Source organism: Arachis ipaensis, chromosome B4 (genome assembly GCF_059453495.1).
Source record: "Arachis ipaensis isolate K30076 ecotype BB chromosome B4, ASM5945349v1, whole genome shotgun sequence".
Lineage (NCBI taxonomy): Eukaryota > Viridiplantae > Streptophyta > Magnoliopsida > Fabales > Fabaceae > Arachis > Arachis ipaensis.
In genome coordinates, this window is record NC_142439.1 from 73,605,266 (window position 1) to 73,629,076 (window position 23,811).

A 23,811-nucleotide genomic window follows, 5' to 3' on the forward strand; every position below is an offset into this window, starting at 1 on the left:
TCTTCTTCAGAAGATGCCTCTTGAGTACTGTTGGATGCAGCTTGCATTCCATGCAGACTCTGAGAAATCATATTGACTTGCTGAGTCAATATTTTATTCTGAGCCAATATGGCATTCAGGGTATCAACTTCAAGAACTCCCTTCTTCATAGGCGTCCCATTACTCACAGGATTCCTTTCAGAAGTGTACATGAACTGGTTATTAGCAACCATGTCAATGAGTTCTTGAGCTTCTGCAGGCGTTTTCTTTAGGTGAATGGATCCACCTGCAGAAGTGTCCAGTGACATCTTTGATAGCTCAGATAAACCATCATAGAATATATCCAGGATGGTCCATTCTGAAAGCATGTCAGAAGGACACTTTTTGGTCAACTGTTTGTATCTTTCCCAAGCTTCATAGAGGGATTCACCTTCTTTCTGTCTGAAGGTTTGAACATCAGCTCTAAGCTTGCTCAGCTTTTGAGGAGGAAAGTACTTGGCTAAGAAAGCCGTGACCAGCTTATCCCAAGAGTTCAGGCTGTCTTTGGGTTGAGAATCCAACCATAATCTAGCTCTGTCTCTTACAGCAAAAGGGAAAAGCATGAGCCTGTAGACTTCAGGATCTACTCCATTAGTCTTAACAGTATCACATATCTGCAAGAATTCAGTTAAGAACTGAAAAGGATCTTCAGATGGAAGTCCATGAAACTTGCAGTTCTGCTGCATTAGAGAAACTAATTGAGGTTTAAGCTCAAAGTTGTTTGATCCAATGGCAGGAATGGAGATGCTTCTTCCATGTAAATTGGAATTAGGTGCAGTAAAGTCACCAAGCATCTTCCTTACATTATTATTATTTTCGGCTGCCATCTCCTCTGCCTGTTCGAAAATTTCTGAAAGGTTATCTCTGGATTGTTGTATTTTAGCTTCTCTTAATTTTTTCTTCAGAGTCCTTTCAGGTTCTGGATCTGCTTCCACAAGAATGTTCTTATCCTTGCTCCTGCTCATATGACAAGGAAGAATGGCCAGAAAAATGATAATAATAATAAAAATCCTTTATACCACAGTATAGGGATCCCTTTGTGAGTGGAAGAGAAGGGGGAGACAAAGAATGTGATGTAAAGGAAGAAATGCAACTGTACGAATGGAAGAGATGTGAGATGAGATGTTAGGATATGAATGAATAAATAGAATAGGATGGGGGAGGGATAATTTTCGAAAATTATTTTGAAAAAGAGTTAGTGATTTTTGAAAATGGTTTTTTTTTTTTCGAAAATTAAAATTTAAAATTTAAAATAATAGTTAATTAAAAAGAAATTTTGAAAAAGGGGGAAGATATTTTCGAAAAATGAGAGAGAGAGAGTTAGTTAGGTGGTTTTGAAAAAGTTAAGAAACAAACAAAAAGTTAGTTAGTTAGTTGAAACAAATTTTGAAAAGATAAGAAGTTAGGAGGTTAGAGAAGATATTTTGAAAAGATATTTTTGAAAAAGATAAGATAAGAAGATATTTTTGAAAAGATATGATTGAAGTTAGTTTTTTTGAAAAAGATTTGATTTTTTTAAAATTTCAATTAATGACTTGATTCATAAGAAATCACAAGATATGATTCTAGAACTTAAAGTTTGAATCTTTCTTAACAAGCAAGTAACAAACTTCAAATTGTTGAATCAAAACATTAATTGTTTATGTTATTTTCGAAAATTTGGTATAAAAATAAGAAAAAGATTTTTTTGAAAAATATTTTTTTGAATTTTCGAAAATAACTAAGAAATTTGAAAAAGATTTGATTTTTGAAAAAGATTTTGAAAAAGATAAGATTTTCAAATTGAAAATTTGATTTGACTCATAAGAAACAATTTGATTTTAAAAATTTTTGAAAAAGTCAATCCAAATTTTTGAATTTGATGAGAGAAAAAGGGAAAGATATTTTTTTGATTTTTGAAATTTTTATGAAAAACATGAAAATTATGCAATGCATGAAATTTTTAGATCAAAACATGTGATGCATGCAAGAATGCTATGAATGTCAAGATGAACACCAAGAACACTATGAATGTCAAGATGAACTTCATAGACACAATTTTGAAAAATTTTTAATGCAAAGAAAACATGCAAGACACCAAACTTAGAATTCTTTAATGCTTACGCACTAAGAATTCAAGAATGCATATGATAAACATGAAAAGACACAAAACAAAAAATCATCAAGATCAAACAAGAAGACATACCAAGAACAACTTGAAGATCATGAAGAACACCATGAATGCATGAAATTTTCGAAAAATGCAAGATGCACATGCAAATGACACCAAACTTATAACATGACTCAAGACTCAAACAAGAAACAGAAAAATATTTTTGATTTTTATGATTTTCTAATTTTTTTGTATTTTTTTTTTCGAAAATTAATTTGAAAAAGGAAAATAAGGATTCCAAAATTTTTAATATGAATTCTAGGAATCTTGCCATGTTAGTCTAAAGCTTCAGTCCAGGAATTAGACATGGCTCACTAGCCAGCCAAGCTTTCAATGAAAGCTTCAGTCCAAAACACTAGACATGGCCAATGGCCAGCCAAGCTTTAGCATGTAGATCAGGAACAGTAGCAGGTGGATTAGCAACAACTAGCTTGCTCTTGATAACAAATTGCTGCCTCAGTCCAAATAAATTTAGACATGGCTTTACAGCCAGCCAGGCTTCACATGCTTCATGAAACACTAGAATTCATTCTTAAAAATTTTGAATAAAAATATATTTTTGAAAACATTTTTATTTTTTTCGAAAACAAAGGAAAATTTTTGAAAAAAAAATTTTTTTTTTTTTGAAAAGAAAACAAAAAGAAAATTACCTAATCTGAGCAACAAGATGAACCGTCAGTTGTCCAAACTCAAACAATCCCTGGCAACGGCGCCAAAAACTTGGTGGACGAAATTGTGTTGTCCAGGCTCGAACAATCCCTGGTAATGGCTCCAAAGCTTGGTGCTTTGATCTTAATTTATAATTGTCACAACTTCGATACAACTAACCAGCAAGTGCACTGGGTCGTCCAAGTAATACCTTACGTGAGTAAGGGTCGAATCCCACGGAGATTGTTGGTATGAAGCAAGCTATGGTCACCTTGTAAATCTCAGTCAGGCGGATATAAAATAATCATGGAGTTTTCGAATATTAAATAATAGAATAGGGATAGAGATACTTATGTAAATCATTAGTAGAAATTTCAGATAAGCGAATGGAGATGCTTTTCGTTCCTCTGAACCTCTGCTTTCCTGCTATCTTCATCCAAACAGTCTTACTCCTTTCCATGGCTGGCTTTATGTGATACATCACCACTGTCAATGGCTACTTTCGGTCATCTCACGGGAAAATGATCCAATGCCCTGTCACGGCACGGCTAATCGTCTGGAGGCATCACCCTTGTCAATGGCTTCATCTTATCCTCTCAGTGAATAATATGCTCACGCACCCTGTCACGGCACGGCTATTCATCTGTCGGTTCTCGATCATGCTGGAATAGGATTTACTATCCTTTTGCGTCTGTCACTAACGCCCTGCAATCGCGAGTTAGGAGCTCGTCACAGTCATTCAATCATTGAATCCTACTCGGAATACCACAGACAAGGTTTAGACCTTCCGGATTCTCTTGAATGCCGCCATCATTCTAGCTTACGCCACGAAGATTCTGGTTAGGAGATCTAAGAGATACTCATTCTAGCTTATTTCATGTAGAACAGAAGTGTTTGTCAGACACGCGTTCATAAGGGAGAAGGATGATGAGCGTCACACATAATCATCACCTTCATCACGTTCTTGGGTGCGAATGGATATCTTAGAAGCGAAATAAGAAGGATTGAATAGAAAACAGAAGTACTTTGCATTAATCTTTGAGGAACAGCAGAGCTCCACACCTTAATCTATGGAGTGTAGAAACTCTACCGTTTGAAAATACATAAGTGAAGGTCCAGGCATGGCCGAGATGGCCAGCCCCCTAAAACGTGATCAAAGGATCATAAGGTAATCCAAAGATGGTCAAAAAGACTAGTAAAAGGTCCTATTTATAATAAACTAGTCACTAGGGTTTACATGAGTAAGTAATTGATGCATAAATCCACTTCCTGGGCCCACTTGGTGTGTGTTTGGGCTGAGCTTGAGTGTTGCACGTGCAGAGGCCATTTGTGGAGTTGAACGCCAGTTTCTGTGCCAGTTTGGGCGTTCAACTCTGGTTTTGGATCCTTTTTTGGCGCTGGACGCCAGATTTGGGCAGAAGGCTAGCGTTGAACGCCAGTTTACGTCGTCAATTCTTGGCCAAAGTATGGACTATTATATATTTCTGGAAAGCCCTGGATGTCTACTTTCCAACGCAATTGGAAGCGCGCCATTTCGAGTTCTGTAGCTCCATAAAATCCACTTTGAGTGCAGGGAGGTCAGAATCCAACAGCATCAGCAGTCCTTCTTCAACCTCTGAATCTGATTTCTGCTCAAGTCCCTCAATTTCAGCCAGAAAATACTTGAAATCACAGAAAAACACACAAACTCATAGTAAAGTCCAGAAATGTGAATTTAACATAAAAACTAATGAAAACATCCCTAAAAGTAACTAGATCCTACTAAAAACATACTAAAAACAATGCCAAAAAGCGTATAAATTATCCGCTCATCACACTCCCTCAAAGCTCAAGGCTCTGAGCATCAATGATTAGAGAGTCAAGAAGACAAGAAAACAAAATAAGCTAAAAGAGTCCTCTGATTAAATGCTTGTGGTGCTTATGTATCAAGTGGTAATACTTGAAAACAAAGCATTTAGAGTCGTAGCTTTCAAATCATGGTGCAAAGCACCTGAGAAGATAAGATAAAAAGAGAATGACAAGCTTGTTCAAGGAAGAAACATACAGAAAAGATTTCATAAAATGAGCTAGATAAAGGCATCAATCATCTGAACTTCTTTTGTGATTGTTGCATGCATAGAAAGCTAGCTAACCATGAACATTACACTACTACTCTTCTTACCTTGGATGTCAAACCTTATTGCATGATTCTCTTCTTTCTTGGGGACAAGCAAGATTTAAGTTTGATGTTGTGATGCCAGGGCATCATGGCCTGTTTTTCTATACTTTTTCAGTAGATTTTAATTCAGTTTTCATACAATTTCTACTGATAAAGGAGCAAAATCATGAAAAATCTCTGCATGAAACAAAATCTCAAGCATAGGTGAATTTTAGTTAATATACATTGTAAATATGATGAAATAGATCACACTAAGTGATGTTTTGATTTTGAGCATTATTAGCACACTTATTATATAAAGATCATCTTGTATGTTACCTTGATGCACTTTGTTTGCTTGATTTTAGGCCAAAAGAAGCAGAGAAGAGCCACGTTAGTGGCTACGTTAGTTACACTAACGTGGGCACTAACGTGGAAGGAAGGAAAGTTGGAACGTTAGTGGGAACTTTAATGGCATCAACTTTGAAGAAGGAGCAGCGTTAGTGGCAAAAGTGAGTGCCAATAACGCTAGTGAAGGTGCAAGAAGACCCACGTTAGTCTCCACGTTAGTTACATTAACGTGGGAACTAATGTGGAAGGAAAGGGAAACACCAACGTTAGTGGAAAAAGTGAGTGCCACTAACGTTTGCGAAGCAAAAAGACCCACGTTAGCTTCCACGTTAACTACATTAACGTGGGAACTAACATGGAAGGAAAGGGAGATGCCAACGTTAGTGGAAAAAGTGATCTCCACTAATGTTTGCGAAGCAAAAAGACCCACGTTAGCTTCCACGTTAACTACATTAACGTGGACAAAAGTCTCACCTGGCAGCCTAACCATGCCTTCTTCAAACAAGAAGAACTTGAGCCACAAAGCTCCAAATGAGGTGATTCCAATGGCATTGGAAAGTAGGATTCTAGAGATTTCCAAGAATATATGGCACTACACGGTGGACACTAAATTTAAGGGAGAAAACCTGCCCCGAAAGTACAAAGATGAACATGGTATCAACCTATAGAAAGGCCAGCTGACCTCTTCACCTTCCAAGAAGTATAACTCGAGTTGTATAGCTCCAAATGATGCGCTTCCAAAAGCGTTGGAAATTAGACATCCAGGGCTTTCCAACAATATATAATAGTATGGGGTGGACATTAAGTTTGAGCTTCAGAAACTGGCAATATTCACCCCCAGGACGCCGACGTTATTGTGACTCACGTTCTCCAGTAACGCTGGCAACCATGCCAGCGACCTTGTTCACTTCAAAGGAGCATAACTTGAGTTACAGAGGTCCAATTGAGGTGATTCCAGTTGCGTTAGAAAGCTGACATTCAGAGCTTTTCAATGATATATAATACTCTATAGTGGGCATGAAATTGGAGCACAAATCAGAGGCATCTTTTAATCCCCAAAACACCAACTGGGTAGCAAGTGTGACGTTAGCCACACTAACTTTAGCACTAACGCCACACTTGCAGCGTTAGTATGGCTAATGGCAGCAATAACGCCAAGTTATCTTGGATCTCAATTTGATTCACTTCTCTCTCAAGTCCACTTCAAAGCACAAGCAAGCAAGTCCACAAGTGTCAACCAATCAAACCCACAAGAAGCATCTAGAATAGGAATTTTCATTTAATTATAATTTGCTTTTAATTTTATTTTGTAATTTAGGAGAGCCTATATAAAGGCCTTAGTTTTTACATTGAAAAGACACTAGAATGGAGAATTGAAGGAAGGGGGAGAGAGTGAAGACCAATTCGAACTTCTGTGAATTGGCACACTCCAAGAGGAGTGGGTCTTCGGACCCCTCCCCTCCCACACTCTTCTTCCTTTTCTATTCTTTTCTTCCTTAGGAGTAGTTTCGTTTTAGTTGTAATTTTCATTTATGAATTTTGAAGTTTCAATTCCAATTTTAATCTTCCTCTTTACTTTTCTGCACTCTCTTTCTTTTCTATTTTTGTAGAGCAATGATCAACTAACTCCTTTCATTGGGTTAGGGAGCTCTGTTGTAATTTGATGGATCAATATTAGTTTTCATTATTCTTCTTCTATCTTTTCTCTTGATTTTACTAGAAAGCTTTCAATCTTCATCCAATTGGGTATTTATCTTGGAAAAGAAGCTATTCATACTTGGATCTCTTCTGAACCTTGGAAGAGGAATGAAGAGATCATGCTAGAAATGCTTTCTCATGTTGGACCAAATTGGGGTTGGAAGGATATGGTGACTATAATCCTACCAACACTTGATTTGGGAATGCATGTGGTATAATCAGCGACCATACTTCATCTCTTCTCATGAGCAATTGACCAAGGAATTAGCTATTGATCAAGATTTGAGAGATTGAATTATAAGGAATTGTAATTCGATCACTTAAGATTGCCAAGGAGATCAATGAATGCATTGATTGAGGAAGAGATGAGAATGAACTTGATTCGGAGGATTGCAACATCTCTTGTTCCCAATGTTCATTTTATTTTTAGTTCTTACATTTACTTTTCTTGCCATTTTACTTTTCTGCACTTTATTGCTTTCTTTACTTTTATGCCATTTACATTTCCTTGTTGCTTATCACTCCAATCTGATTCGTCTAACTAGGATAATCAATTAACCATTCATTGCTTAATCCATTAATCTCTGTGGGATTCGACCTCACTCTTTTTTGAGTTAGTACTTGACGACAATTCGGTATACTTGCCGAAGGAAATTTGTTGAGAGACAAAGTTTCCGTGGTATCATTGGTGGAATGAATTGTATGGATCTTGGAGGAAGCTTTGTGTTGAGGTATAGTCAAGTGATGAAATATTTTCAAATGAAAAATGGGGGGGTGAAGTTGGACAACTTTGCATAAATAAGTTGAAGGTTTGCTCAAGTGATGATGGCTCTTGATTAATGGGGTATGACACATTGGGTGCTTTCTGATTTTGATCCTCCCAAGCACAACTTGAAGAATTTTTGAATTCATCACAGTATGGATCATCTTGTGGAATTGATGGACAATTTTGCATGAATTTATTGAAAGCATAATCAAGAGATGATGTCTCTTGCTGAGTATCATATGAAGCACTAGAATTCCCTTCCCAGCCATAGTTTGTGTAACTGTCATAACAGTATGAGTCACTTTGTGGTTCTGGGAGGAAATTCATTTCACTTGATTGTTCACACTCTTGTTGATATGCCCAGATACCATAAGGATAATGACATAAATCATTTTTTTGTTCTGGACTATATCTCATGTGATTTGCTTGATCAATTTGTGGCTCTGGAGCATATCCCCAATGATTGGGTTGCTCAGAATATGTAATTTCTTGTTGATATTAGGATAATGACTTGAATCATATTGTGATGGTGAGCAATATCCCATGAAATTTGTTAGATTAAAAGAAAACTTAAATTCATATCTCAGCTAAGATTTGCTTAGTGAGGCAAAAACACAAACACCTTGGTGTCAACTCAGAACAGAAAATTAAAAGAACAAAAACAAAGAAAATACTTAATCTAGAGTTCTCACCCACTTAATCATTGTCGATCTACATCAATCCTCGGCAACAGCGCCAAAAACTTGATGAGGGAAAAATGATTCCACACAAACTCACCGGCAAGTGTACCGGGTCGCATCAAGTAGTAATAACTCACAAGAGTGAGGTCGATCCCACAGGGATTGATGGATCAAGCAACTTTAGTGAGGTGATTAGTTTAGTCAAGCTAACAGTGATAAATTAAGTGAAATTGAGCAGCAGAATGTAAATGGCAAGGAATTTAAAGTGCAGAAAGTAAATTTGGCAGAAACTTAAAGGGCAAGAAAAGCAAATTGCAGAAGATCTAACTTGCAGGAAGTAAATTGACAGAATCTTAAAGAACAAGAAATGTAAATTGCATCAAATGTAAAGAGAATTGGGTGCAGGGAAATTAAAGAACGCAGTAGATCAAGCAATTGAAGAGAACTCCAGAACAAGTAACAGGAAATTTAAATTGCAGGAAGATTAAATCAGATCGAATTATAAGCAGGAATGTAAAGTTGCAGAGAAATAAAAGTGCAGAAGATTAAATTGCATGAAAAGTAAATTAAGATCACAACAAGCTTAAATGTAAAGTTACAGAAAGTAAATTTGTAGAAAAGGATTATCAGAAATTGAAATTGCATCAGCTAAATTCAATAGAAATGAAATGTAGAAAGTGCAGAAAAGAAAAGTGTATCAAAGAGCCTTCTACTCTACTCCTACTCCTACTCTTATTGCTCTCTAGCAGAGCCAGCCTCCTTAATAAAATGAAACTGATGCCTTTATATAGGCTTTACAAAATGAAAATGATATTGAAATTGAAAACAAATTACAATTAAATGAAATTCCTATTCTAATTGTTTCTTGTGCCTTTGAGTCATGTCCAATGGGCTTTTGCTGGTTTGGCCTTGAATTAGAGTCGGTCAAAGGCTTGGTGGCTTCGGTCTCCTCCCAGTGGAGTGTTCAGTTCACAATTTGAGCGCTGCGCTTGCTAGCCTAGGCGTGCCAATTTTGGTGCATTCAATTGCTTGCTTAGCGCTCCCTTTTTGAGCGCTGCGCTCAATCATTGAGTGCTCTCCCGTGGTGCGTGAGTTTCTTCACTAGCGCTCCTCTATTGAATGCTAAGTTCACTATTTGAACACTGCTTAGTGCATAGGATGGCCTCCCCAGTATGAAAGTCACGATAAAGGTGACTTAGTGAGCACTAGCCTTGTTTGGCTATTGAGCGTGGTTTTTGGGCCTTAAAGATGCCTATCACTTGTGCTTCAATTTCATGCTAAATATAGATTGTTATATATCGTTGGAAAGCTCTGAATGTCAGCTTTCCAATGCAACTGAAAGCCCATCAATTGGACATTTGTAGCTCAAGTCATAGTCTTTTGAAGAAGGCATGGTCATGTTGTTTTGGAGGCCGAAAACGCTCAATTAGTGAGCGTGGCGCTCACTTGGCAAATGAGAACTGATTGGAGCCCAAAGTTAGCGCCAGCTTCTAAGGCCCAAACTTAATATTCACCACATACTATTATATATCGTTGGAAAGCTCTAGATGTCTACTTTCCAATGCATTTGAGAGCGCATCATTCAAAGCTCTACAGCTCAGGTTATTCTCCCTGTAAGATGGAGAGGTCAGGTCGCCTTACTGCAGGTTGATACTATGTTCATCTTTGCACGTTCGGGGTAAGTTTTCTCGCTCAGATTTAGTGTCCACTATGCAATGCCATATATTCTTGGAAAGCTCTAGATTCCTACTTTCCAATGCCACTTGAATCACCTCATTTGGAGTTTTGTAGCTTAAGTTATTCTTGTTGGAGTGTAAAGAGGTCAGGGTTGCAAATCCTCTTTGCTCCTCCTTGAGTCTGTTTCCAACCTTTTTGCCACCTTGGGAGTATGATTCTTCTTTTAGGGCTTTTATTGCTTCTTCTTCTATTATTTCCTACAAAATTTATAAAATCAAAAGATCAAAGAAATATACCATTTAAGCACAAAAGCATTCAATATTTAAGCCCTAATCATCAATTTCTTGTATGAAAAAGGATAGAAAAACATGACATGATGACATGTCATCACATTCCTCTTTTGAAGTTGTCCGGGTGGCATTACCTGAACTATGCCCAAAAGCTTTCTTGGACAAGTATCCAATTTGTGCTTCAAGTTTTTGAGTGGCAGCATCTTGATTTTTCAGATTGGATGTTACTTCCTCTTGAAATTTCTTCATGTCTTTAATCTCCTTGCTAAGGTTTGCAAGCATAGCTTTCATCCTGGCCATTCTGTCATCTTCATGTGGTGAGGGTTGGTTGGAATTGGGTTGTTGAGAGTGGTTGTTGTGGTTTTGGTATGGTGCTTGTGTATAAGTGTTTTGTGTGGTCTGGTATGGTTTTTGGCTGGAGTTTTGGTGAGTGGAGTTGTTATACTGGTTTGGATTGTGAGGTTTGTGTTCTTGGCCTTGGCTTTGTTGGTTCTCCCACCCAAAGTTTGGGTGGTTCCTCTAACCAGAGTTATAGGTTTTAGAGTATGGATCATTAGCTTGCCTGGATGAGTTTCCAAGGTAATTAGCTTCCTCCTAGTTAACTCCCTCTTCTGTCTCCAACTATTCTTGGGGTGATGGTTGAGTGTGGATAGCTGCAGCCTGATTCTTTTTCATTTGCTTGGTCAATTCAGCCAGTTGCTTGGTGATCATCTTGTTCTAGGCCAGGATTGCATCCATATGGTTTAACTCCAAGACTCCCCTGTTGTTGCTCCTATCTGAGGCATAAAAGTACTCATTGTCAGCCACTGTCTCTGTAACATCAATGGCCTCTTCAATGGTCTTCTTCTTATTTAGGGAACCTCCAGATGAGTGGTCTACAGCCTTCCTTGATTCACAATTCAGTCCTTCATAAAAGATGTGGATTTGCACCCACTCATTAAACATATCAGGGGGCATTTCTTTGTCAAGTCTTTGAATCTCTCCCAGGCTTCATAAAGAGTTTCACCATCTTGCTGTCTGAATGTCTGCACTTCAGTTCTTAGCCTGTTTACTCTTTGTGGAGGGTAGAAGCTTGTTAAGAATCTGTTCATTACATCTTCCTAGGTGGTCAAGCTTTCCTTGGGAAATGACTCTAGCCATTTTGATGCTTTGTCCCTCAAAGAAAATGGAAACAGTAGCAATCTATAGGTGTCAGGATGAACACCATTAGATTTAACTGTGTCACATATCCTTTGGAATTTAGTGAGATGCTTATTAGGATCCTCTTGTGCACTTCCTCCGAAAGAACAGTTGTTCTGGACAAGAGTTATCAGCTGAGGCTTCAATTTGAAATTATTAGCATGGATAGTTGGCCTTTGAATGCAGCTGCCACAATTTCCTGGATTTGGATTGATGTATGATCCAAGAACTCTCCTCTCTTGTCCAGCAGGGTTAGCTCCTCCTATTCTGGCATGATTGTTCACCTCTCCTTCATGATGGTTTTCCATATCATCATCCTTCATGGTTATATCCAAGTCTTCCTCCTCTTCTTCTGCACCAACAACCCTTTTTCCTCTTGCTTCCCTCCTTAATCTCAGGAAGGTTCTTTCCGGTTTACTATAAAAGGAAGTTGAAGTTTCCTTTCTCCTACTTGTCATACAATGAACAAGTACAAGAAACAGAAAGTGTAGAGTCTACTAAAACAGAGTATAGTTCGCTTGGTTAGAGCAATTTATCAAATAGTTAGTAGGTTAGCTTGATGGAAAGTAAAGAAGTAAGGTAAAATTAAAGAGAAATAACTAACAGAGAATTGCAGATAATAAACTGAACAACTGAAATTAAAATTCAATTAATCAAAAGAAAAAGTAAAGCGCTCAATCTAGTTATCCTTCAATTTAGTAATTGTCAATATAAAACCAATCCCCGGCAACGGTGCCATAAACTTAATTCGCTCGGAAACCGTCTCTCAACAAATTTCCTACCAACAAGTGCACCAGATTGTCGTCAAGTAAAAACTCACTGTAGAGTGAGGTCGAATCCCACAGGGATTGGTAGATTGAGCAATGTTAATTGGAGAATTATGCTAGTTGAGCGAAATCAGAATTGAATTGGGAATTGCAGAATCTTAAATTGGCGGGAAACTTATATTGCAAGAAATTAAATGGTAGAAATTAAACGGCATGAAAGTAAATGACAGAATCTTAAATTGCTGGAAATTAAATGGGAACGGGGAATTAAGCATGAAATTAAAGAGCAGAAAGTAAATAGAATGGGTAGATTAGAGAAGGGGAATTCATTGGATTCAGGAGATGTATAATTCTCCGGATCAAATTCATTTTCATCTCTTCCGCAATCAATGCATTCATTGATCTCCTTGGCAATCTTAAGTGATTAGATCCCAATTCCTTGGCTCACCAATCTCTCTAAACATGAACAATTTCCCAATTCCTTGATTTAAGTGCTCAAGAGAAGAGATAAAGTTTGGTCACTGATTATACCACACAAATTCATAGATCAAAGTGTTGGTAGGATTACATGTCACTATATCCATCCAAACCCCAATCTAATCCAATGTGAGAAAGCATTTCTAGCATGATCTCCTCATTCCTCTCCCAAGGTTCTGAGGAGATCCAATTATGAATAGCTTCTTTCCCAAGATAACTATCCAATTGGATGAAGACCGAAAGCTTTCTAGCAAAATCAAGAGAAAAGAAAGAAGAAGATGAATGAAAATTACTATTGATCCATTGAATTACACAGAGCTCCCTAACCCAATGAAAAGGGGTTTAGTTGTTCATAACTCTCAAAATGGAAATTCTAATTGAAAGATTCATTGCAAAAGAGAAATCAACAGAAAGTAAATGTGCAGTAAGTGTACCAGTCAAAAATTGGGAAAAAGGTCCCTCTAACTTAAATTCTAAACTATTTACACACTCTCTTCCATTGAACTTCAATCTCTGAATTGGGCTTTTGGCCTTGGTAGAATTGGGTTGAATTGGCTCCAATTGGTTCCCTTTGCTGTTGAGAAGATATTGGTTTTGAATTGCAGAGTCTGATGCTTCACGTTGGGGTCAACGTTTGATGGCCAACATTGACTCAAACGCTCTTCAGAAAAACCAGAGAAACTTGCTGTCATTGGCGTTTGACTCAACGTTGGAGGGCCAACGTTCTGCTATCCATGCGTGCGCGTGCTTTGCGCGTTTGGGCACAAGGGGTAAAAATTCTCATCCACGCGTACGCGTGCTTGACGCGTGCGCATGGATGCGAAGATTTCATTTTACAGCTTTAAAACCAAGCAGGGAACGTTGGCTTCAGCGTTGGACCTCCAACGTTCCCTCCAACGTTAGCGTTTTCACGCGTGCGCGTATTCCACGCTTACGCGTGATTCGCCCTTTTTCCCAACCACGCATACGCGTCACTGCTGCATACGCGTCGATTTAAGTTTTTCTAATCCAAATTATGAGTTCTTCATCGCAGACGTTGGAGGATGGCGTTTGAGGCAACATTGGACTCCAACGTTTGTTTAGTTACGCGTACGCGTGACCCACGCTTACGCGTGGATGGTCGATTTTGCCATTCCACACGTGCACGTGACTCACGCTTGCACGTGGATTTGAAAATTTGTCTTTTTCACGCGTACGCGTCATAGACGCGTACGCATCACTCAAAAATCCATCAGCCCCAGAATTGATCATTTTGTCACAACGTTGGGGTTAACGTTGGATGTCCAAACGCTCCCTCCAACGTGAGCATCAGTGAAATATGCAGAGCCTTGTTCTGCTTCTCTTCTAATGTTTGAGGCGTTGTTGGCGGTCCAACTTTGCCACCAACGTTGCTTATTCTCCATCTTTTTGATGAGCAGATAATTTATACCCTTTTTGGCATTATTTTTACATAGTTTTTAGTATGTTTTAGTTAGTTTTTATTATGTTTTTATTAGTTTTTATTCAAAAATCACACTTCTGGACTTTACTATGAGTTTGTGTGTTTTTCTGTGATTTCAGGTATTTTCTGGCTGAAATTGAAGGACCTGAGCAAAAATCTGATTTAGAGGCTGAAAAAGGACTACAGATGCTGTTGGATTCTGACCCTCCTGAACTCGAAATGGATTTTCTGAAGCTACAGAAGCCCAATTGGCTCGCTCTTAATTGCATTAGAAAGTAGACATTCTGGGCTTTCCAGCAATATATAATAGTCTATACTTCACCCGAGATTTGATGGCCCAAACTGGCGCTCAAAGTTAGCCCAAGGAATTCTGGCGTAAAACGCCAGAATTGACACCTGTTTCGGCGTTAAACGCCCATTTTGGCACCCAGAGTGGCGTTTAACGCCAATTTTGGGCATATGCATGTGAAAGCTTGAAAGCTCATCCCAGGCACACACCAAGTGGGTCCCGAAAATGGTATTTTGCACTATCTGCACTTAGTTACTCATTTTCTGCAAACCTAAGTTACTACTCTAATATAAAAACTACTTTTAGAGATTCATTTTGTACCTTATGACATTTTTACACTTCATATTGTATTTCTGACGGCATAAGTCTCTAAACTCCAAAGGTGGGGGTGAGGAGCTTTGCTGTCTTTCAATGGATTAATGCAATTACTACTATTTTCTATTCAATTACGCTTGATTCTATTCTAAGATATTCACTCGTACTTCAATCGGAGAAGATGATGATCTGTGACACTCATCATTATTCTCACATCTATGAACGCGTGCCTGACAACCACTCCGTTCTATTTGAGCTCAACGTAGTCATTGGGCGACAGCTTGAGTGCGTATCTCTTGGTTTTCTAATCCACGGACCGAGTCCGGAGGTTAGAACCTTCGTGGTATAGGCTAGAACCATTGGAAGCATTCCTGGGATCCGGAAAGTCTAAACATTGTCTGTGGTATTCCGAGAAGGATTTGAGAAGGGATGACTGTGATGAGCTTCAAACTTGCGAATGTTGGGCACAGTGACAGTGTGCAAAAGGACAATGGTCCTATTCCGATGCTAGCGGGAACCGACAGATGATTAGCCGTGCGATGACAGCGCATATGGATTTGTTTTCATCCGAGAGGATCATACAGCCTGCCATTGAAGGAAGCCATGCGTGTTTGGAGAAGAAGATAGTAGGAAAGCAGAAATTCGGATGACAGAGCATCTCCGGAACCTCAGCCTGTTTCTTATTACTGAATCACAAGTACCTTTTATTTTATGTTAATTGCCTTTCATAAACAAAACCCTTTTTATCATTAACATCCTGACTGAGAGTTACAAAATAACCATAGCTTGCTTCAAGCCGACAATCTCCGTGGGATCGACCCTTACTCACGTAAGGTATTACTTGGACGACCCAGTGCACTTGCTGGTTAGTTGTGCGGAGTTGTGAAAGTGTAAATCACAATTTCGTGCACCAAGTTTTTAGCGCCGTTGCCGGGGATTGTTTAAGTTTGGACAACTCACGGTTTATTTTATTGCTTAGATTAGGAAAAATTTATCTTTTTGGTTTAGAGTCACTAAAATTGCATCTTCTATTATTGTTTTTGGTTAAAATTTTAAAATCCTTATTTTCTTTTTCTAATTTATTTTCAAAAATTTTTTAAAACCAATAACCTCATAATTTAGTCTTCTGTTTGAGTTTAGTTTCATGTTTTAAGTTTGGTGTCAATTGCATGATTTTATCTTTCTTTCAATTTTTTGAATTATATGTTCTTAGTTCTTTCTTAATCTTCAACTTGTTCTTGTTTATTTTCCTTGTTTGATCCTTAGTTTTTGTTGTTTTGTATCTTTCCTTGTTTTTCTTGTACATTTTTGAACTATTAGTGTCCAAAGTATAAAAATTTTTAAGTTTGGTGTCTTTGTGTTTTTATTTTCTTAAAGATTTTCCAAAATTTGTTCTTGGTGTTCATCTTGATCTTCAAAGTGTTCTTGGTGTTCATCTTGACATTCAAAGTTTTCCTATTTGTTTTCTTTGTTTTGATCTAAAAATTCTAAGTTTGGTGTCATTTTATTGTTTTTCTCTTTCCTCATTAAATTAAAAAAAAAATATCTTTTCTCTTTATTTTAAGTTAATTTTCGAAATTTACATAAGAATTTTAGATTTTTATTTTAAAATTTCTATTTTATCTTATCTTAGTTTTAAAATTTCAAAATTTAAATCTTTTTCAAAAATCATATCTTTTTCAAAATCTTATCTTATGTTATTTCAAATTCAAATTTCAAATTTCAAATTTCAACTTCCAAAATTCAAAATTCAAATTTCAAATTTCAAATTTCAAAATTTAAAATTGAAAATTTAATTTTCAAATTTAAAAATCAAATCTTTTCAAAATTTAAATCTTTTTCAAATCTTTATCTTCTATTGTTGACTTTTTCAAAATTCAAAATTCAAAATTTAATTTTCAATTTTAAAATTTAAATTTCAAAAATTTTTAATTTAAATTCCTTATCTTCTCTTACCTAACTTATCTTATCTTTTCTAATCTCAAATCTATTTAAATCTTTTTCAAAATCTTTTTCTTTTTTATTTATCATTTTCGAATTACTTGTTCTATTTTATTATTTTGATTGAAAAATTTTAAGTTTGGTGTTTCCTTGTTAAGAAAGTTTCAATCTTTAAAATTTTAAAGTCATATCTTTTTCAAATCTTTTTAATTAATTAATTATTTTAGTTTTCAATTATCTTTTAATTTTTTAACGTATATTCGACTTTCCATTTATTTTATTTTATTTTCTTTTAATTTTGGTATTCAAAAGAAATATATTTTTAATCCACATCATCTCCCTTTCTCCATCATGGACCTAAGTGGAAATGAACAGTCGAGAAGGACTCTGGGGTCATATGCTAACCCCACTACTGCTTCATATGGGAGTAGTATCTGTATACCTCCCATCAGAGCCACCAGTTTTGATATAAACCCTCAGCTCATTATCATGGTGTAGCAAAATTGCCAGTATTCCGGTCTTCCACAGGAAGAACCTACTGAGTTTCTGGCACAGTTCTTACAAATTGCTGACACAGTACGTGACAAGGAAGTAGATCAGGATGTCTACAGATTATTACTATTTCCATTTGCTGTAAAAGATCAAGCTAAGAGGTAGTTAAATAACCAACCCACAGCAAGCATAAGAACATGGAAACAGTTATCAGACAAATTCCTGAATCAATATTTCCCTCCAAAAAGGATGATACAGCTAAGGCTGGACATCCAAGGCTTTAAACAAGAGGATAATGAATCTTTTTATAATGCCTGGGAGGGTACAGAGGGATGCTAAGGAAATGCCCCTTTGAAATGTTTTCAAAGTGGGTGCAGTTAGACATCTTTTACTATGGGCTTACAGAAAAGGGCCAGATGTCTCTAGACTACTCAACTGGTGAATCTATACACATGAGAAAGACAATTGAAGAGGTTCAAGAGCTCAGTAGATTTTAATTCAGTTTTCATACAATTTCTACTGATAAAGGAGCAAAAGCATGAAAAATCTCTGCATGAAACAAAATCTCAAGCATAGGTGAATTTTAGTTAATATACATGGTAAATATGATGAAATAGATCACACTAAGTGATGTTTTGATTTTGAGTATTATTAGCACACTTAGTATATAAAGATCATCTTGTATGTTACCTTGATGCACTTTGTTTGTTTGATTTCAGGCCAAAAGAAGCAGAGAAGAGCCACGTTAGTGGCTACGTTAGTTACACTAACGTGGGCACTAACGTGGAAGGAAGGAAAGTTGGAACGTTAGTGGGAACGTTAATGGCATCAACTTTGAAGAAGGAGCAGTGTTAGTGGCAAAAGTGAGTGCCAATAATGCTAGCGAAGGTGCAAGAAGATCCACGTTAGTCGCCACGTTAGTTACATTAACGTGGGAACTAACGTGGAAGGAAAGGGAAACACCAACGTTAGTGGAAAAAGTGAGTGCCACTAACGTTTGCGAAGCAAAAAGACCCACGTTAGCTTCCACGTTAACTACATTAACGTGGGAACTAACGTGGAAGGAAAGGGAGATGCCAACGTTAGTGGAAAAGGTGATCTCCACTAACATTTGTGAAGCAAAAAGACCCACGTTAGCTTCCACGTTAACTACATTAACTGGTAGTTAACGTGGGCAAAAGTCTCACCTGGCAGCCTGACCATGCCTTCTTCAAACAAGAATAACTTGAGCCACAAAGCTCCAAATGAGGTGATTCCAATGGCATTGGAAAGTAGGATTCTAGAGATTTCCAAGAATATATGGCACTACATGGTGGACACTAAATTTGAGGGAGAAAACCTGCCCCAAAAGTGCAAAGATGAACATGGTATCAACCTGTAGAAAGGCCAGCTGACCTCTTCACCTTCCAAGAAATATAACTCGAGTTGTAGAGCTCCAAAGATGCGCTTCCAAAGGCTTTGGAAAGTAGACATCCAGGGCTTTCCAACAATATATAATAGTATGGGGTGGAAATTAAGTTTGAGCTTCAGAAACTGGCAATATTAACCCCCTGGACGCGGACGTTATTGTGACTCACGTTCTCCAGTAACGATGGCAACCATGCCAGCGACCTTGTCCACTTCAAAGGAGCATAACTTGAGTTGCGCAGGTTCAATTGAGGGGATTTCAGTTGCGTTAGAAAGCTGACATTCAGAGCTTTCCAACGATATATAATACTCTATAGTGGGCATGAAATTGGAGTACAAATCAGAGGCATCGTTTAAGCCCCAAAACACCAACTGGGTAGCAAGTGTGACGTTAGCCACACTAACTTTAGCACTAACGCCACACTTGCAGCGTTAGTATGGCTAATGGCAGCAATAACGCCAAGTCATCTTGGACCTCAATTTGATTCACTTCTCTCTCAAGTCCACTTCAAAGCTCAAGCAAGCAAGCCCACAAGTGTCAACCAATCAAAGCCACAAGAAGCATCTAGAATAGGAATTTTCATTTAATTGTAATTTGCTTTTAATTTCATTTTGTAATTTAGGAGAGCCTATATAAAGGCCTTAGTTTTTACATTGAAAAGACACTAGAATGGAGAATTGAAGAAAGGGGGAGAGAGTGAAGACCAATTCGAACTTCTATGAATTGGCACACTCCAAGGGGAGTGGGTCTTCGGACCCCTCCCCTCCCACACTCTTCTTCCTTTTCTCTTCTTTTCTTCCTTAAGAGTAGTTTCGTTTTAGTTGTAATTTTTATTTATGAATTTTGAAGTTTCAATTCCAATTTTAATCTTCCTCTTTACTTTTCTGCACTTTCTTTCTTTTCTATTTTTGTAGAGCAATGATCAACTAACTCCTTTCATTGGGTTAGGGAGCTCTATTGTTATTTGATGGATCAATATTAGTTTTCATTATTCTTCTTCTATCTTTTCTCTTGATTTTACTAGAAAGCTTTCAATCTTCATCCAATTGGGTAGTTATCTTGGAAAAGAAGCTATTCATACTTGGATCTCTTCTGAACCTTGGAAGAGGAATGAAGAGATCATGCTAGAAATGCTTTCTCATGTTGGACCAAATTGGGGTTGGAAGGATATGGTGACTATAATCCTACCAACACTTGATTTGGGAATGCATGTGGTATAATCAGCGACCATACTTCATCTCTTCTCATGAGCAATTGACCAAGGAATTGGCTATTGATCAAGATTTGAGAGATTGAATTACAAGGAATTGTAATTCGATCATTTAAGATTGCCAAGGAGATTAATGAATACATTGATTGAGGAAGAGATGAGAGTGAACTTGATCCGGAGGATTGCAACATCTCTTGATCCCAATGTTCATTTTATTTTTAGTTCTTACATTTACTTTCCTTGCCATTTTACTTTTCTGCACTTTATTGCTTTCTTTACTTTTATGCCATTTACATTTCCTTGTTGCTTATCACTCCAATCTGATTCGACTAACTAGGATAATCAATTAACCATTGATTGCTTAATCTGTTAATCTCTGTGGGATTCGACCTCACTCTTTTGTGAGTTATTACTTGACGACAATTTGGTATACTTTCCGAAGGAAATTTGTTGAGAGACAAAGTTTCCGTGGTATCAAGTTTATGGCGCCGTTGCCGGGGATTAATTGTGATTAACAAACTACCGGTTGGTTGATTACCTAGATTAGACATTTTTTTTTTGTTTTGCTTTATTCATGTAATTGCTTTAGTTCTTTACTTTCTATGCCCTCTAACTGTTTATGGTAATGCCTCACCAAGAAGCCCCTGTTCGTGACAGCTCTGGCTCTTGGTGATTTCGTTATTAATACAACAATTCTTTTACTCAGCTTCTTTACAAATAAAATTGGCATATGATCACATTCTAAGTTTGGTGTTGCCCTACAACAATCTGTTTTCAATCTTTCTGGATACTTGCATCAATTCCAAGAGAAAGTGTCACACTAAGTTTGGTGTGCCACTTATTTTTTTATGCAATGTATCCAGCAACACCACTTGTTTGTACAATCATAATGTCTGTGCTTCTTTGGCTTGCAGTGTTATCCTTAATTTTTGCTTGCTTAACCACATACATCACTTACATTTCAGTATGTAAGACGTTCATGACCCATCATAGACCCCACCACCACTGTTTTATTTGCTGCTTGAAGACAAGCAATTAGTCTAAATTGGTGTGGGAAGGGAGAAAAGTAGGAGAAAAAGGGCAACAACAATGAAGATGAGCTACAAGGTGGTAAAGTTCCTTTTTCCTCTTACTTATTTTCAGTACATTCAATTGCATGATTGTCTTCTAATTTCTTTGTATGTATGTGTGCTTGCTCCTCATGAATAAGAATAGTTTGATTTTTGAATTACAATATGTTGCTGTGACATTATGCTTGCCATCTTGAATTTTTGTGAGTCCAAAGCAATGTAGTCTCATGATCATAAACAAACAAGGTCATCTAAGAAGAAGTTAGCATAAGCATATAAGTATTGGGAAGCTAGCATGACTATTGTTGCTCAATTGCGTTTGAATTTATTTAATTGAAGTTTTCATCTAGGACATTTTATGAAATCTTTGAAATCATGAAAACCTTGAAAAAGCAGTTGCAAATAAGGCAAAGGGAGAGAATGAGAAAGCTGAAGGCTCTGAGTACCAATGACAATTCAATTGTTAAGTGCTTGTGGTGTTTATGTATCAAGCAAAAAGCTTGAAAACAAAACATTTAGAGTCAAGGCTAGGCTCAAGTGCAAAAGCACTCCCTCAAAGCTCAAGGCTCTGAGCATCAATGATTAGAGAGTCAAGAAGACAAGAAAACAAAATAAGCTAAAAGAGTCCTCTAATTAAATGCTTGTGGTGCTTATGTATCAAGTGGTAATACTTGAAAACAAAGCATTTAGAGTCGTAGCTTTCAAATTATGGTGCAAAGCACCTGAGAAGATAAGATAAAAAGAGAATGACAAGCTTGTTCAAGGAAGAAACATACAGAAAAGATTTCATAAAATGAGCTAGATAAAGGCATCAATCATCTGAACTTCTTTTGTGATTGTTGCATGCATAGAAAGCTAGCTAACCATGAACATTACACTGCTACTCTTCTTACCTTGGATGTCAAACCTTATTGCATGATTCTCTTCTTGCTTGGGGACAAGCAAGATTTAAGTTTGATGTTGTGATGCCAGGGCATCATGGTCTATTTTTCTATACCTTTTCAGTAGATTTTAATTCAGTTTTCATACAATTTCTACTGATAAAGGAGCAAAATCATGAAAAATCTCTGCATGAAACAAAATCTCAAGCATAGGTGAATTTTAGTTAATATACATTTTGAAAAGAAGCTATTCATACTTGGATCTCTTCTGAACCTTGGAAGAGGAATGAAGAGATCATGCTAGAAATGCTTTCTCATGTTGGACCAAATTGGGGTTGGAAGGATATGGTGACTATAATCCTACCAACACTTGATTTGGGAATGCATGTGGTATAATCAGTGACCATACTTCATCTCTTCTCATGAGCAATTGACCAAGGAATTGGCTATTGATCAAGATTTGAGAGATTGAATTACAAGGAATTGTAATTCGATCACTTAAGATTGCCAAGGAGATCAATGAATGCATTGATTGAGGAAGAGATGAGAATGAACTTGATCCGGAGGATTGCAACATCTCTTGATCCCAATGTTCATTTTATTTTTAGTTCTTACATTTACTTTTCTTGCCATTTTACTTTTCTGCACTTTATTGCTTTCTTTATTTTTATGCCATTTACATTTCCTTGTTGCTTATCACTCCAATCTGATTCATCTAACTAGGATAATCAATTAACCATTGATTGCTTAATCCATTAATCTCTGTGGGATTCGACCTCACTCTTTTGTGAGTTAGTACTTGACGACAATTCGGTATACTTGCCGAAGGAAATTTGTTGAGAGACAAAGTTTCCGTGGTATCATTGGTGGAATGAATTGTATGGATCTTGGAGGAAGCTTTGTGTTGATTTATAGTCAAGTGATGAAATATTTTCAAATGAAAAATGGGGTGGGGGTGAAGTTGGACAACTTTGCATAAATAAGTTGAAGGTTTGATCAAGTGATGATGGCTCTTGATTAATGGGGTATGACACATTGGGTGCTTTTTGATTTTGATCCTCCCAAGCACAACTTGAAGAATTGTTGAATTCATCACAGTATGGATCATCTTGTGGAATTGATGGACAATTTTGCATGAATTTATTGAAAGCATAATCGAGAGATGATGTCTCTTGCTGAGTATCATATGGAGCACTAGAATTCCCTTCCCAGCCATAGTTTGTGTAACTGTCATAACAGTATGAGTCACTTTGTGGTTCTGGGAGAAAATTCATTTCACTTGATTGTTCACACTCTTGTTGATATGCCCAGATACCATGAGGATAATGACATAAATCATTTTTTGGTTCTGGACTATATCTCATGTGATTTGCTTGATCAATTTGTGGCTCCGGAGCATATCCCCAATAATTGGGTTGCTCAGAATATGTGATTTCTTGTTGATATTAGGATAATGACTTGAATCATATTGTGATGGTGAGCAATATCCCATGAAATTTGTTAGATCAAAAGAAAACTTAAATTCATATCTCAGCTAAGATTTGCTTAGTGAGGCAAAAACACAAACACCTTGGTGTCAACTCAGAACAGAAAATTAAAAGAACAAAAACAAAGAAAATGCTTAATCTAGACTTCTCACCCACTTAATCATTGTCGATCTACATCAATCCCCGGCAACAGCGCCAAAAACTTGATGAGGGAAAAATGATTCCACACAAACTCACCGGCAAGTGTACCGGGTCGCATCAAGTAGTAATAACTCACAAGAGTGAGGTCGATCCCATAGGGATTGATGGATCAAACAAATTTAGTGAGGTGATTAGTTTAGTCAAGCTAACAGTAATAAATTAAGTGAAATTGAGCAGCAGAATGTAAATGGCAAGGTATTTAAAGTGCAGAAAGTAAATTTGGCAGAAACTTAAAG

General features: G+C 37.1%; 2 non-coding genes across 2 annotated transcripts; both read left to right on the forward strand.

Moving 5' to 3' along the window:
• Positions 1-341: 341 nt before the first annotated feature.
• On the forward strand, positions 342-449 carry LOC148567927 (small nucleolar RNA R71). The gene has a single exon (XR_015881819.1). It is a non-coding gene; the product is annotated as a small nucleolar RNA R71 (small nucleolar RNA).
• Positions 450-11,356: 10,907 nt separating this feature from the next.
• On the forward strand, positions 11,357-11,463 carry LOC148567928 (small nucleolar RNA R71). Its single transcript, XR_015882563.1, has one exon. It is a non-coding gene; the product is annotated as a small nucleolar RNA R71 (small nucleolar RNA).
• The last annotated feature ends 12,348 nt before the right edge of the window (positions 11,464-23,811 follow it).